Source organism: Homalodisca vitripennis, chromosome 2, assembly GCF_021130785.1.
Source record: "Homalodisca vitripennis isolate AUS2020 chromosome 2, UT_GWSS_2.1, whole genome shotgun sequence".
Lineage (NCBI taxonomy): Eukaryota > Metazoa > Arthropoda > Insecta > Hemiptera > Cicadellidae > Homalodisca > Homalodisca vitripennis.
Window position 1 is genome coordinate 129,261,885 of NC_060208.1, and position 13,846 is coordinate 129,275,730.

Here is a 13,846-nt window from a genome sequence, read left to right on the forward strand (position 1 = left end):
CGTGAATAAAACTAAAAAGGACCAGTATAGAGGGGTTCCAACCCTTCTTTCCGTCTTTTCTTTCTTACCCTATTTTCACTTTTTCCCTCTTTTATTTCAGAGGTACAAAAGAAAATCTTTTTAACCACTCAGGAACGCCAGATGAAAACTAAAAATGAAGTAATTCCGTAAACACAATTCGATTACTTTAGAGGACGAATAGTGACATGATTTCTCTAAGGATCTGTCTGTCATTCGTTAAAACAAAAACATGACATTTAACTAAGTTTTTTAGAACACAGTGTTTCAAATCATTGAAAAAATATCAATATAAACTTAAGATAGTAAAGAGTTGTAAAAACTATTCGGAGCAACATTCCAGATTCATTGTAGTTTTAGAACGAGAAAAAATATCAATGAAGCAGAACATAAAGATGAAGTAACACCCGCTTCAAATACTCTTAACGCTTTCCATTATAAAAATTAGCCTTCGGATTACCAAATGCATCTAACATATGATGTATGGGTATTTCTGGTTTTTTAATATATATTCTTGGGTTTATAATAGATGTTTCAATCAATTAGTTTTTAGCCACCTTGGACAATTAAGGTATTTTATCTTTATCCCATTAACTAATTCAACAACGGTAAAGAATCCGTCAAGAATCGAAACGCAGATATTTGTCATGTGAAGGGCCGACAAACACACCACAGCAGCAAACAAACCTGTTTGTGTCAACTTAGACGTGTCGGTGTCGGCGAGATGAAAGCTGCACAGAAAGACCTTGCTTGCAGTGTGATGTAATTTCTGGCTAGAGCCGCATTACCATACAATTCACCCGTGGAGGTCTGGCCTGTGAACAGTAGTCTAGCCTAGGCGGCAAGGTCGCCACTTACGTTTCCGACATTGGTCGTGAACGACAGGGTTTGTGACGTCATACCTGGCACTCTATTATCCTATATTGGGAATGTCGTGGTGAGAGTTGTGAGATCTGAGTTGTCTGTATCGAAACTATATAGTATTTTGAGGTTTATATCAGGGAATGAACGGAGTTTTCTGAGATTTCACGTTTCAAGATTTACCGTACAGGCGTTAATTAGTTCTGAGAAATTCGTTGATGTACATTTCTAATAATCATGCGTTTCGTACGGAGAAAACTGATGAGTTACTTGATTAAATTTTCAATAATAAATATACGGAAAAGATCGAGTGCTTATACTTTTATTTATCTCATACATTTAAAATGAGACATCACACAGAATCCTAGGAAAATGGAATGAAAATAGTTTTCTTATTGGGGAAAATCGATATGATCGCAGAACAGCCGGTTCAAAAGAATACAAGAAATTTATTTTATTTTTCAGTGCGGTAATAATTATCTAGACCAAGATTAAAATTTTATTACGACGTCAAACCATCGAGATATCAACTTTTAAAACCCACAGGAAAATTTACAGTGTAAAACATTCTTCTTAATCTGTAACTATAAAAAGGTAAAAACCTCGCTTTGCAAAACATTTAATATAAGAAGAGCAAGGTGATATTATATAACAAGGCATTCTTCTTACATTTCTCACAAGCAATTTCACAACGAAATTACGTAACTGCGACATTCCACTTCAGCACTAGTACATTAAATAGGCTACGTCTATTATGTTCGGTTTATCGTAAATATTACGTATTACGTGTTCATCCAAGTTATGACTAATTCTGACAGAATGTAGAGTTGGTAATATTTGCACTTCTGATTTTATCTCTCAGTGAGAGATTCACTTTAAGACCAATCAAATTATCAGTATTCTTGATAAAATTTAGTATCAAGGACATAGTTTGGTTAAATTTACTTAGTAACGATGAAAATATTAGTCCTCTAAATTTAATATTAAAAGAGTATTTTTGAAACCGAAACCTTAGTAAAGAAATTAAATTCGCTTACAGCGGAGTTTATATAGCCTAATGATAATGTATTGAAATCTCACTAATTTGAAACTCTACTAGATTAACATTGTAAAAATGCAATTGTAGGTTAAATTTGCTCTGTGTGAAATTGTAGCCCAAATAAGAATCCCTATAAACTGAAAATGCCTAACATTTTAGATAAGTTAATTTTAATAATATATTACAAATTAACATATACTGCGGGGATGCTGACACTGTTGTTATATGAATAATGGCATTAAATAATGGTAGGTTTGATTGGAAACAGAAATTGTGGTGACGACGAGTTCCCTTTTTATCTCACAACTTTTAAATATATGTTTTATATATTATATTATATTTTTTTCTAGCACTTTTATCTAGAAGAAGTGAAAGAATAATTATTTATAAATTATCCCAGGATCCAATCTCAATTTGCTCCATGATCACAGCTGAGGTATAACAAATTCTCTTTTTTTTAACTTTAAATAGCTGCTGTTTTGAAAGCTTATCGAAACATTTGCAATACAGTAATAAACATGACAAATGTTCATACTCCCCGACGCGACGTTGCCAGAAACACGCGAGCGTAATCTCTGACACGTTATGGCACCACCTCTGTCCAAAGATCGCCTTCTTGTCGTTCGAGGCAGATTCGAACTGAATATAATCCTATTTGAGTTTTGTGGTAAACCTGAAACACGCGAGCGTAATCTCTGACACGTTATGGCACCACCTCTGTCCAAAGATCGCCTTCTTGTCGTTCGAGGCAGATTCGAACTGAATATAATCCTATTTGAGTTTTGTGGTAAACCTGAAACACGCGAGCGTAATCTCTGACACGTTATGGCACCACCTCTGTCCAAAGATCGCCTTCTTGTCGTTCGAGGCAGATTCGAACTGAATATAATCCTATTTGAGTTTTGTGGTAAACCTGAAACACGCGAGCGTAATCTCTGACACGTTATGGCACCACCTCTGTCCAAAGATCGCCTTCTTGTCGTTCGAGGCAGATTCGAACTGAATATAATCCTATTTGAGATTCCAAGGGAAACGGATTCAATCTAGTGAGGCAGTGACTTCTGTACTCTTCCTAAGTTCAAATCCGTAGTCGAAATTGTCAAATGGCCTCTAGTCCACAACTTCTCCTCCAGGTTCTTTGTAAGTAGCTATTAGGGCACCGCCATAAGACAAAGCATATCGAGCTCAGCAACTTCCTTCTCGGCCAACTCCGACAAACCTGTAGTCGAAATTGTCAAATGGCCTCTAGTCCACACAACTTCTCCTCCAGGTTCTTTGTAAGTAGCTATTAGGGCACCGCCATAAGACAAAGCATATCGAGCTCAGCAACTTCCTTCTCGGCCAACTCCGACAAACCTGTAGTCGAAATTGTCAAATGGCCTCTAGTCCACAACTTCTCCTCCAGGTTCTTTGTAAGTAGCTATTAGGGCACCGCCATAAGACAAAGCATATCGAGCTCAGCAACTTCCTTCTCGGCCAACTCCGACAAACCTGTAGTCGAAATTGTCAAATGGCCTCTAGTCCACAACTTCTCCTCCAGGTTCTTTGTAAGTAGCTATTAGGGCACCGCCATAAGACAAAGCATATCGAGCTCAGCAACTTCCTTCTCGGCCAACTCCGACAAACCTGTAGTCGAAATTGTCAAATGGCCTCTAGTCCACAACTTCTCCTCCAGGTTCTTTGTAAGTAGCTATTAGGGCACCGCCATAAGACAAAGCATATCGAGCTCAGCAACTTCCTTCTCGGCCAACTCCGACAAACCTGTAGTCGAAATTGTCAAATGGCCTCTAGTCCACAACTTCTCCTCCAGGTTCTTTGTAAGTAGCTATTAGGGCACCGCCATAAGACAAAGCATATCGAGCTCAGCAACTTCCTTCTCGGCCAACTCCGACAAACCTGTAGTCGAAATTGTCAAATGGCCTCTAGTCCACAACTTCTCCTCCAGGTTCTTTGTAAGTAGCTATTAGGGCACCGCCATAAGACAAAGCATATCGAGCTCAGCAACTTCCTTCTCGGCCAACTCCGACAAACCTGTAGTCGAAATTGTCAAATGGCCTCTAGTCCACAACTTCTCCTCCAGGTTCTTTGTAAGTAGCTATTAGGGCACCGCCATAAGACAAAGCATATCGAGCTCAGCAACTTCCTTCTCGGCCAACTCCGACAAACCTGTAGTCGAAATTGTCAAATGGCCTCTAGTCCACAACTTCTCCTCCAGGTTCTTTGTAAGTAGCTATTAGGGCACCGCCATAAGACAAAGCATATCGAGCTCAGCAACTTCCTTCTCGGCCAACTCCGACAAACCTGTAGCCTGCCAAATATGGTCAGAAGCAGAGCGTTAATATGCACAGATTCTGAAAAGCCTCGAACGACGAAAACAGAGGCTGTCTCATAATAAAAAAAAAAAACAATTGTGAGAGCTAAGCCAGTTTTCTGTGACAAAGATGACTCAGATAACAATGGACACAAGAGGCACATTGCATAGATTGACTCGCGTTTAAGATTAGAAATGTGTCCAGCCGGGTAGAATGCGGTCGCTCCACGGAGCCCAGTTAACGCCACGTAACGACAAGTGACACGGCAGGGAAGGTTGACTGCACAGGTAACCGGATCTGAGCGGATTTCAGGTAGTCGGTACCACTTGCCGGTGTGGTGTTCACCTTTCCCAACCAGCCTTTCCACTCCAGTTGCTAGCGAAACTGATAGGCCCGGCTCCACCACCGAGGGTTCCGCGAGAACTTCTCACCGCCAGGAACTGTAACGGGGCAAGAGGAGCGGAATCACGCGCCTCACCGGTGCACTGTAGCAAATCCTAAAATTATCTTTAACATTTAGACTTCCTTCTTTTTGTACTTCTTATATCACAATATTGCTTTGCTTAATTTTCTATGTAACAAAAATTTAAATAAAACTGAAAAACTCTTATAAAGTGAAACAAAATTTTTGGCATTTATACTGAAAGATGCGACTTTTTTACCCGATAGGTTTGTGTAAATAATAGGCAGGGACTTAACCACAATTTCTTTGATCATAAAAAAATAACTTCAATTTTGTAGACCAGTAATTTATATAGAAACTGAGATTTTTATTCTCTAAACTTAATTATCTAAATGAAACAGCATATATATATATATATATATATATATATATATATATTTACATAATGCATATATATATATATACATAATATATATATATATATATATATATATATATATGCATTATGTAAATGGTCTCAAACCGTAATTTACAACAAATTTTGTCTGTTATTATGAAAAAATAATTTTGTATTGAAGAAATACGTAAAAGAAATAATGATTGAATATAATGTATCTTTAAAATAAGCATTTTACGTATGAATGGGTTTAAGATTTTGAGTTAGGAATATGCATTTTTGGGAACAAAATTGTAATAGAGAGATTATCTGAGTCAGGTTATGCAAATATGTGCCTAAGAGTTTTTAAACGACACTCTATCAACACAAAAACTTAAATACCGGTTTAGCATTAAAAATAGAGTTTCCCTTATCAATAGGACTAGAGAAAACCCATTAAAAATAATGTGACTAAGAAATTATTTAAACGGTCAAGTTCGTCAAATTGCTTAATTACTCCATGAGGCCACAATCTGTTGGATAACAACCTTGTTTACGTTCAAAAGAAAAAACACTTGTTTATAACTCTAGACTATCAAAGTTTATGCCAAGAAACTTGGAATGATTACTAAAACACTTTGTTGATCTCTTTAAACTCGTTCCTACGTTACGACGAGATAAATGTAATTTTCTCGAGTTATAAAATGTCTTATTATGTAATTAAAATATTAATATATTCATATCCAGATATTTCGAATAACAATTTCCGGAGTTACATCCAAAAGAGGTGTTGCCATAAACGAAAGATATAATAAATATATTTAAAAATTAAAATACCAAAATCAATAATGTAGTCAAGAAAGAAATACACTTATTCAGGACTTCCACCACAATGCAAATCGTATCAACGTATCTAACCTTGATTTTCGAATTCATCATATAGATTTTAATATAAGCAGCAAAAATAATAATTATGGAATTACTCTAAAATTATCAATGCAATCAGAAACATCATTATGTAACAGTTTATACGTCTATACAGGTTACAAGATTGCAATCTCGACAAATTCCGCAAGCCCCATGACAAATCGTTTCAAAGCAGACATCAAGCCATCGTAGATTCTACTACTAAACTGACTTCCACACCTGTTAAAACTGGCAAGAAAGCAATCAGTGTAACACAAGTCCAGGAATCGCATTGCGTCCGACATTCCTCTGGGACTTGCCAGAAACGAGCTCTTTTTCTTCTACAAGTCTTAGAATTCCTACGTCAAGCGGACAACAGACGCTGAGGAAGCCGACCAATTAGTCGAACAGGAAATTGGTGACGGAATCGAGGTGGCAATCTCCGCTAACGCCACGCCACGGCCGTCCGTCCCAGGCCCGGGAACGAGTTATGCAAACAGACGAGAGATATATCATCGCCTCTGGTCGGGCTATTCAATTATAGAGGCGGGACGACCTTGCGTGGGGTGCCCCAGGGATCGGCGCTGGGCCCACTGCTCTTTCTATCTCTGTTTCGGCCCACACACTGACACCTCTCTCTGTCAATCATTGACACTCTTAGGGAAGTATTCCTACATTAAAATGTTGTTTACTAATTGTTTACGAATTCAGAACTATTTTAAGCCATGTTTACTTCTTCCATTGTCCAATAGACAGCATGTGGATTTCGGGTCAAACTAAAAGAAAATATTTGTGAAACTTATACAGAGCGTTTTCTAAATTAATTTGAGTTATTTCGTAAATACTGTAAAGCACATTTATGTAGTGTTAAATGAAAAATATTTAAAATAATGAAATTTATCTATCACACACTTGCTGTTATGATCTGGCGATGTTTGTATTTTGTTGTGATGTAACTATTTTACAGATTTCCAAATCGTTAAGTTAACTATTAAGTTTGGATACTCAATGTCTTTTTTTACTCTCGCCTATAATATAGAAAAACCAAATTCTCGAAAAATGTATGGACTATTCAAACTGTAGACCACTTGGCTATTCAAACTGTACATGTAGTAGAAAAAGAATTACGCTGTTGTGTGTACAAATAAATTAATGTTGAAATAGAACATGTTATCAACGAAATAACTAACTGAAACAAAGTATGCCCATTAGAAAACAATGCGCTACCGTTGTATTTAAATACAACCCAATTAACCGAAACGATTAGAACAGCTTTAATTTGTTGTTGCAATTATATTACGGGTGCTACTGTAACAATTAATAACAGGTTTAATCCGTGCTAATTAACGACCTTGCATACATCCTGCTGCACGCTAATTGCGGCCATGAGTGCGCGTGCGTGCACGAGATTGCAGATTGCAGGGCGGGGAACGGAATAGAACCCGGGGACTAATGGGCCCCGGTTTTTGTTTGTACCCGTATCCGACAGTTAATGAGAGGTCTGAGCGATTACTCTTATCTCCCTACTCCACTTATCGTTATCGCTCTTAACAGCGCTTATCGCTCAGTTATCGGCGACAAAACTAGTAGCCCTCTTCTCAGCGACGAATGATGGCTGTAAATCGCCCGTAACATTACCTAATATACATAGTTCAGGGCACAATGGACAGTGAAACCACAGCAGCTTGTTAGCTAATTGGTTTGTACGTATCGGAGGGGTGAAATATCGATGAGTTACCACCCAAAACCGGTCCCGTCTCTGATGTGGTAACTTTGGTAACCTTTGTTTGTGGTTCAGTATTGTGGTGCACATACCACTGTGTCTTATCATCATCCGTTACATTTCTTCCATCTCCTTTTCTGTAATTTGCCACAAATGTAAAATAAACAAGGAAATTCCGTTTTAAAGGAAAATAACAGCAAAGATTCCGAATGTTTCAAGGAATTAAAAAGGAAACGGGCCAGTCAAACGCTGGTATCCGTACATTTTTGGCCCACTTTCACAGTAACACAAATTGGAAAGAGTGTTAAATAATAGTAAGATAGGAAATCCGTCTTTAACGTAATTACGACTAAGTTAACTTCAATCACCGACAAAATTCGTTTTTTCCGACCAAAAGTTTTATTAAAAATATGTATGTACGTGTTTTGCATAAACTGACTGGTTTGTGTAAACCTTTTTGGTTAAGGTTGAATTTAAAATAAGATGTACGCCTGCCACCATTCTTGCTCAACCAAAATAATAAAACGGATACTGTACACGATACATAACCGAGGTGGCACACCATTGTCAGTCCTACTGCTCCAGCCAAAAGCGCGGTTCACATTGTGTAGGCTATAATAGAAGTGAAAATAGACTAAGAACAAAAGAAACGATAAAATTTACAATCATGTCAGACGGTCAGCAAGTACATAAACGTTTTACTTAGTACATAAAACCTGGTTATAATATAATGGTAAACGAATAAATTTAAAAAATTAAGTCTGTTTTCAGTACTTAAAGAGGTAAAAAGTTTATAATGGTTAATGTGAATTATCTCTATTCTCATATGGTGTGTAGCCATGACAGGATTAATTCGGTAATGATTTTACTAAATTAAGAATAATTGTAATGTGTGAACTCCGCTTTTTCATTGGTAAAGTTCATATAATTAATTTTATCCCTAGATTTTTAACTGGGTGATAAAACTAGCGGCAACTTTCACGTAACAACAAAAAGGTGACTTCCTTGACATAACAAGCTACTACAAAAACCCAAATAAATCATAGCTTTCTCTAATGAATTATACTCAGCCAGTAATGACGGATACTTTTACATGATCACACATTTGTATTCATAGCAATAGTTCTATAACCGAAATCTATGGTATTAAACTGTAGTTAAATGTTCAACAAATTATTTAGGCCTATGTTGAGTAAATGGAGATTTCAAATAAGAGAACTAAATATTGATATCTCCATTTCACGAAAACCTACCCATACACGATGTAAAAGTTAATAAATAAGTTGACACATTTTAAATTTCACTTCACAAGAATTAATCAAGAATTTCTGTTCGGAATTGAATCTGGAGGAATGTTAATACTGGAACTACACTGCAACTCAGCAACTTTAGCAACGCAGCGGGCTCGCTATCTCGTCCCGCCTGTCATACATGAATACTGGAACTACACTGCGTGCTCTGCAACTTTGCAAGTTTAGCAACGCAGGGGGCTCGCTATCTCGTCCCGCCTGTCATACGTGTCCGACCTGACGATGAATACTGGAACTACACTGCGTGCTCTGTAACTTTGCAAGTTTAGCAACGCAGCGGGCTCGCTATCTCGTCCCGCCTGTCATACTTGTCCGACCTGACGATGAATACTGGAACTACACTGCGTGCTCTGCAACTGTGCAACTTTAGCAACGCAGCGGGCTCGCTATCTCGTCCCGCCTGTCATACTTGTTCCGACCTGACGATGAATACTGGAACTACACTGCGTGCTCTGCAACTGTGCAACTTTAGCAACGCAGCGGGCTCGCTATCTCGTCCCGCCTGTCATACGTGTCCGACCAGACGATGAATACTGCAACTACACTGCGTGCTCTGCAACTCTGCAACTTTAGCAACGCAGCGGGCTCGCTATCTCGTCCCGCCTGTCATACGTGTCCGACCAGACGATGAATACTGCAACTACACTGCGTGCTCTGCAACTCTGCAACTTTAGCAACGCAGCGAGCTCGCTATCTCGTCCCGCCTGTCATACGTGTCCGACCTGACGATGAATACTGGAACTACACTGCGTGCTCTGCAACTCTGCAACTTTAGCAACGCAGCGGGCTCGTTATCTCGTCCCGCCTGTCATACGTGTCCGACCTGACGATGAATACTGGAACTACACTGCGTGCTCTGCAACTCTGCAACTTTAGCAACGCAGCGGACTCGTTATCTCGTCCCGCCTGTCATACGTGTCCGACCTGACGATGAATACTGGAACTACACTGCGTGCTCTGCAACTCTGCAACTTTAGCAACGCAGCGGGCTCGCTATCTCGTCCCGCCTGTCATACGTGTCCGACCAGACGATGAATACTGGAACTACACTGCGTGCTCTGCAACTCTGCAACTTTAGCAACGCAGCGAGCTCGCTATCCGATCTGAAGAAGATTCACAACTAGGCTTTTCTGAAAACCGTACTTTTTCTTTAAAATGTAATTAAAAGAAATAATATATTAAAGAGGATTTTCTCACGACCATGAATATCTATCAATATTTTGATCAGACAAGTAATAGCATTGAAAAAATAGTATAACTTAGAACATAATGTTTAATGTTGTTATATTTTATAATATTAACTCAAACAATACCTAAAACTGTCGGATTTTTATTGTTTGTACATATATTTTATGAGTAAAGCAAAATTAATAACTATATTAATATACATTAAACATTTTCCTAAGAGCAAACAAATTAAAATTTGTTACTTTGAAAGAAATGTCTTATGACGTGCACCTGAGAACCCGCGATAAGGGAGAAGGGTGCTCTCGCCATCGCTTCACAATGTTGCCGACACCAAACCCGCACTAAACGGGGGATATAATAGAAGAAAAGTTAAGAGTGCACCTCCTGTTAACATGGCCAGGTATAATATTAGGAGAATGTAAATAACTATTTGCCATTCCCAAGACAGCTGAGTCACTAACATATCTGGAAAGGTGACTTATGCTGGTCGACCTTTGGGGCCCCAGCGTAGGAAGGTGTAGAGGAGCGGAATCTAATAGCAGATACATCGGGAAGATTCGTATTTCGAAATTATACTTGATCAACATACAATATCACTTATTAGAAACATACGCCCTTACACCACAAGATTACATAGAATCCATCCCTACATGTTATTCGGGGCCGACGTGAACCCTGGCCCATCACTGATGTTTCAAGTAGACACACTTAAATATCATTCATACTAAAATAATGATATTCAATTTAACAGGAGCAGTTGGGATTGTAACTGATGTTATACTGCTCAGAGGAACTGAAATAATTAAAGAGAGGAACAGCTGTTCTTTATATTCCAATACATTCTGTACCTATACCAGATCTACTTTGTCATCAGCATAAAGCACACAATTTGTTCAACATTTATCAATTCTCACACGATATATTCAAACTCAACAAATTTACAAGAGTGTAATATCTGTTTTATTAACAAAACATACAAATCTTCAAATTCAATTTCGAGTGAGGCTACTTATTATTTACTCATCCAAGATAATGTAGGAAGGTTTGTGTTCTACATGCAATGAAAGTCGGTCGGTTGAAGAGTGCGGTAAAACACAGTCTAGTTTACTGCTGTTTTTACATGACAAGTAGGCTCATCTTCTTTTCAAAGAGCAATTTCGTTAGTTTATACTTTCTTGTTCGTTTACGAGAGTCACGAGTACATCGTACGTGCAGCTACAATATACCTCGGGTCCACAGGCAATGTGCACCTACGGGTTCTAGAGCCGGGTGGTGGGTGAGGGAACAACAACCTAGACCCTGAAAGTTCAGAAGTGGAGTCAATAATTCAGGAGCGGCTGACAACTCCTCCCCCTCCCACCACTCTCAGTCCATTTACATCTCAAGGGAGGGACCTCTTGTGGAAGAAATCACACCGGAACTTATAGTAGCAAATGCATTTATTTTATTTCCTCGGTTTGCGCTGATCCAAAACACGTAAATATTAGGGCTGATTTTATTAAAAATCCGTGTAAATCAAATTGAGTACATCAAACAAAGTTTAACTATGAATATCTACAACAAATATTTTAATAAAACTCAAGTTCCATCTTCATCTCCAGATTTCCTTCTTGTATTCGCCAAGAACTCTTTGTATAAAACTGTTGATACGTTCACAACTTAAAAAATTAAAAGACATTATAAAAGTTTTATGACATCCAGTAAACGGATCTCCCGTTTCGCTTAGCCGATTTGATGCTTACCATTTAATCTGATGATGATGATGATGATGATGAAGGTAGTGATGAAGCATCTTGATGACTCGTAGTACACATCGACCGTTGCCACGTTAAGTCATACCGGATTTCTTCCACCAGGTATGGATATCGGTTTGGTACGGATGATTGTAATTTTTTAATTTCCATCGATTAAAAAGACATGGAAACTTAGTGGTGTCATTTTATGGTGAATTTAATTTTGAGTCTCAGAGCGCTCATGTCCTGGAATAATTTATACCATCCAATCATTTAATCTTGGTTTGATTGATACCGATCTTTATGCAGACAATTAAAAACCACAAGAGGGGCATTACACGCTGAATAAATAGCCTCAAGTACAAGACTTAATCCACTCCCCTCCCTCCCTACGTGAATCGGGACAAGCCCATCCCCTCTCATGTTCCCCTCACTATTGCAATCACGTGACTTCCTGTGAAATTTCAGTTGCAAAGATAAAAAATATTTACATTATGACCATAAACAAAATACAAAGATAAAAATCACATTTTAAAAGGTTCTGCTGAATTTAGAACTCTCAACTCAGTAAATAACATGGTTTGTCATGTAATAACTATCTTATGACAAACAACTTTATATAATCATAACATAAGCATTATAACATGAAAATTTGAGATTATGTAAAAAGTGACTAGAAACCAGCATGTTTACTGTTTTATGCTGCATATTTACATAATGGCATAACATGTTTTAAAATATAATTTTCCACTCATTAGAATGTTACAATGTTCAGTTATGAAACAAAATTACTTAGTGTCAAATTAAGGATGCTTCTTCTACCTTCTTTATTCTTGAATTTAGAAACCCCTGTTATATGTTTTACTTGACCCAACAAGGGCAATATGTCCTTTACACCTAAATAAAGAGTGATTAAATTTCAGGATCTATATTACGATATTTTTAGGCAACAATTACATGCAATTAAATTAGTTTCTAAGTCAAGCCTAGCTACAAATACAGATCGTTGGGTGGACAAGTACTGTGAACAAATAGCATCGTAGGTTCGTTCGTTCGTTCGTTCGTTTCTATTTGGCTTCCTCTTCTATATGGCTTCTATCTACGTCTTAGTTATTAGGAGTAGAATACTACCTTTTCTTCAGTTTTCTATTTACATAGTTTCAGTCTATCTTACAGTAGAATGACTCTCTTTTTCACTGCAACAACTGGGGACTAGCTTATACTAATTATTTATCAATACAAAGAAAATTATTTTTTATTTATTTTAAAACTAATTTGTGTACTAAATCGATTGCTTTACAGTGCATCTACAAGGTACAATCTCTGACAGGGAATGTACTTACTTAGTTTTGAGTAAGTCTAATTAGTATCCTATTGACTAGCTTGTAAAATACTTTTTAAAACAAATTTACTGACCTCCGTGTGCGAAATATGCGTAGCTCCATCAACAGAAAACACGTGATTATCCAAAATAATGGGCGTAAGTATATTCCTTCAAATGTAATGGTATCACAGTAACACCGAAATCACAGATAAACCAAATAACAATAACAAAATTGTATTCCTTTTTGGTGGTCGGTTACACTAAAACACTAAACTGCACTCACAACACTCGGGCAGGCACACAACACTACAGCACAAGCACATTTCACTCGTCACGGCTGGCAGTAGGACCTCCACTGAGCAGAGCGATCGGCACGGCAGGCCAGCTGCGGCTCGACCTAGCAACAGCCAGTAGAGGCGCGCTGAGCCACACAAAGGAACGTGTACGGTGATGGGATCTTTGCGCTCGGTGTTAGGGGAGAGGTTAGGTTGCCTACTAAAAAAAACTAGTCCCCCAGCGCAAGACCAAGTAAGCAAGTTGTAATACAACTTTTCAGTTATTTGTCGTCCGCCTTCTGAATTGAAATAAAACAAACACGATCGTTTTGTAATAAAAGCACCCCGCTGTGAGTCCGTGTTGTGAAACTGTTTTCG

At 38.1% G+C, this 13,846-nt stretch overlaps 1 protein-coding gene across 2 annotated transcripts in view; it reads right to left on the reverse strand.

Moving 5' to 3' along the window:
* The window catches only part of LOC124354737 (zinc finger protein 608-like), a 65,901-nt gene extending 52,311 nt beyond the window's left edge, over positions 1-13,590 (reverse strand). For both annotated transcript variants that reach the window (XM_046805404.1, XM_046805405.1), the window contains exon 1: positions 13,286-13,590. The gene's annotated coding sequence lies outside the window, so the exon portion shown is untranslated. The remainder of the gene's footprint in view (positions 1-13,285) is intronic.
* Positions 13,591-13,846: the final 256 nt, after the last annotated feature.